The sequence below is a fragment of the Carlito syrichta genome, unplaced genomic scaffold (assembly GCF_000164805.1).
Source record: "Carlito syrichta isolate Samal-C Ts95f unplaced genomic scaffold, Tarsius_syrichta-2.0.1 Scaffold288030, whole genome shotgun sequence".
Classification (NCBI taxonomy): domain Eukaryota; kingdom Metazoa; phylum Chordata; class Mammalia; order Primates; family Tarsiidae; genus Carlito; species Carlito syrichta.
This window is the reverse complement of record NW_007232126.1, coordinates 100,695-104,105: the sequence shown is the minus strand read 5'-3', so window position 1 is coordinate 104,105 and position 3,411 is coordinate 100,695. Positions and strand designations below refer to the sequence as shown.

The window sequence follows — 3,411 nt, the reverse complement described above, 5'->3', positions numbered from 1 at the left end:
AACAACAGGCGTGCGCTACCATGCCCGGCTAATTTTTGATTTATTGTAGAGATGAGGTCTCGCCAAGTTGCCCAGGCGGGTCTCGAACCCGCAGGCTCAGGCAATCCACTCACTTCAGCCTCCAAAAAGCGCGGGATTACAGGCTGAGCCACCGAGCCCGGCTAGCACTCAATTTTTTTACCTTAACTAGAAGACCTACATAGAAGTCAAAAAACTCTGGGGTAAAATAAAAACTTACAAGGATTAAGGGGATATAGCTGCAGCTCCCATTTTTCTTAGCTACTGCCATTATGATAACTCTTGCCTGTTCCCAAAGTGGATTAACACTGAAACAGTGGTTCTCAAAGCACGGTCCATCAATCGTTGGAGGTCCCTGAGACCCTTTCACAGAGTCCATAAAATCAAAGCTACTTTAATCTTAATGACATTATTTGTTCTTTTCACTGTGTTGATATTAATATAATGAAGCAAAAGCAGTAATGGGTAAAACTGCTGGCCCCTTTGTAAGAATCAATTTGTAGTAGTAGCTGAATTTTTCATCACTACACATTGGCAGAAAAATTAAGCCAGTTGTCTTTCATGAAGCACTACAAAATTATTTTCTTAAATCTTGAACTTTAAGTCATATATTAAATATTCTTTGTGCCAAAATGGACATATACATAAGATACTTTTGCTGCATACTGAAATGCAATAGTTGTCTTAAGGAAAAGCATTTGTGTGACTGAGTTGCAAGCTGAACTAGTCACTGTTTTCGAGGAGAAAATCATTTTATTTGAAAGAATTATTAAGACACGGCTACCTGACAAGTGTTTTTACAAACACAAGCCAAGTCATGTGTATGAGAGATTTCAAATGAAATCCAGAATAACGGATTTCAAATGAAATTTCCAGAATGAGAGATTTCAAATGAAAACTGGAATTTTCGGGAAACTTATATCCTCCACTGTGAACTTGACCATTTCCCAATAATTGAAAGACAAATGAGATTAGTGGTGATATTAAGCAATTTTTTGGTATTGTGTAACAAAATGTACCAACATTTGCAAGATCTGCAAACTCTGTGAATGCTTTCCAAATAATCAATGCATGATGTAAAATCAATTAATCACGCATAAGTAAAATCCAAAGTACAAAATAGACCAATGAATTTTAATGTAACAGAGTACCCAAAAATTACTGATATGGGAAGATTCCAAGTTGTAACTAACCTTACTTGTTGAGCTTTGTTTTAATATTAAAGGACAGCAACCTCAATGAACTAAAAAATCTAGTAAGTATTCCTCTTAACTATATATCTGTTAAAAGCTGTATTTTCTTAAAATACTTCAAAGTAACATAACTCAATAGACTGAATACAGAAACAGCTAAGAGAATTCAGTTGTCTTCTATTTAGCCAGCTATTAAAGAGATCTGTAAATTGAAAACACCACTCTTCTCAATATTTTTTAGGAAATGGTTATTTTTCTCAAAATGTTACTTATCCTTATGTGTAACAGGTTATTTAAAAAGTAAATTACAAAAGCTCTTTAGGATCTTTAATCATTTTTAAGAGTCTAAAGGGGATCCAAAGACCAAGAAGTTTTAGAATCACTCCTTTAGAAGGCAAAAGAAAAGTCAACTCCTGACCTCAATTTTCTCTACTTCAGTTTAACCAGATGACTGACATATTTTAGGCTTCCAAAACCAAATATAAAAAGTCATCAGACCGGCTTGGGGGCTGGTGGCTCAACCAGTAATCCTAGCACTTTGGGAGGCTGAGGTGAGTGGACTGCCTGAGCCTGTGGGTTCGAGACCAGCCCAGAGAACTTGGCTAAGACCGCGTCTCTACTTAAATCAAACATAAACCTGGCGGTGGTAGCGTGCTCCTGTAGTTCCCGCTACTTGCAAGGTGGAAGCATAGCCAGAACCCAGTTGGTTGACACTAGGGTGGTCGTGAGTGTGCCACTGCACTCCAGCCTGGGCGACAGAGTAAAACTTCAACTCAAAAAAAAAGTCATCAAAATTTTAGACAAATAGAAGGTCATACTAAAGACCAAGAAACATTAAGATTGTAAACATCGAGGGCAATACGTTAAATGAAATAAGCCAGGCACACAAAGACAAATGCATGATTTCACTTACATGTGGAATCTAAATATGTGGAAACCGTAGAGGCATAGAGTAGAGTGGCAGTTACCACTACTTGCAGATGGTCCTCGGGGAGATAGTGGTGAAAGGATACATCTCAGACAGGAGGAATAAATTTAAGAGATCTATTCTACAACATAGTGACTAAAGTTAATGACAATGTATGGCATACTTGAAAACTGCTCAGAGTAGATTTAAAAATGCACCACAAGAAGTATGCATATGTTAATTAGCTCAATTTGGTCATTTGTACACAATTTTCAAAAAATCATGTTACACACCATTAAGAACATACAATTTTTTTTCTGTCAATTAGAAAATAAATTTAAAAAAATCATGAGATCACTTTACTGGCACTAAAAATAGTGGGGAGGTTTTGGATCTAACGATTAACCAAAAACTGTATTCCTTAAGCTATAATTCAAATTCGGAGCAGCACATTTTATGCAAACACCTTTATGCTGCCGGAAACCCATATTTAAGAAATCAAACTAACTTCAAATGACCATGTTGCATTTAATGCCATTATTGGCACATAATATTGGTCATCAATATTATGATACTTCGTGTCGTATATATTGCTTTTAATAGTTTTAGCAAATAATTGATTTAAAAAAAAACAAAAGAGAATGATCCAAAACACGTCACTAATATTCTTGTAATGTACTATTCTGATTAAAAAGTTTTCTAGAAAAAAATAAATTGCTAAGACAAACAGCTAAGAGAATTCAGTTGTCTTCTATTTAGCCAGCCATTAAAGAGGTCTGTAAATTGAACACAACGCCACTCTTCAATACTTTAGAAAATGGTTATTTTTCTCAAAATGTTACTTATCCTTGTAACAGGTTATCTAAAAAAATAAATAAGTTTTACTTTGATTTCTAAAGGGGGTCCAAAGACCCAAGTCTTAGAATCACTGCTCTAGAAGGCAAGAGAAAGGCCAACTCCTGACCTCGATTCTCCCTCTTCAGTTTAACAAATGATCGACATAAATATTTTAGGGTTCAAAAACCAAATATAAAAGGTCATCAGGCCCGGCTCGGGAGCGCAGCCGAGCCAAAAGCTCCATTTAACTTTCGCCTACTTAATAGTATTAGAAATGGCTCTTCATAAACATGATAAGCGTATTTAGTTACAAATGATGAGGGGGTCGTCTGCTGATGAAAACAAAGAAAAGTCATCTAATTCCTGGATTCCTGAGTCCCCCGGGAGCCTAAAGGGAGGATGCAGGCAGCGGGCGAGTGCTCGCAGGCAGCGCTCGGCCAGGACCCGGCTCAGCGC

General features: G+C 36.8%; 1 protein-coding gene across 1 annotated transcript in view; it reads right to left on the bottom strand.

Moving 5' to 3' along the window:
• The window catches only part of GCFC2 (GC-rich sequence DNA-binding factor 2), a 52,796-nt gene extending 50,549 nt beyond the window's left edge, over positions 1-2,247 (bottom strand). Inside the window, exon 1 of the mRNA XM_021710085.1 lies at positions 2,125-2,247. The gene's annotated coding sequence lies outside the window, so the exon portion shown is untranslated. The remainder of the gene's footprint in view (positions 1-2,124) is intronic.
• Positions 2,248-3,411: the final 1,164 nt, after the last annotated feature.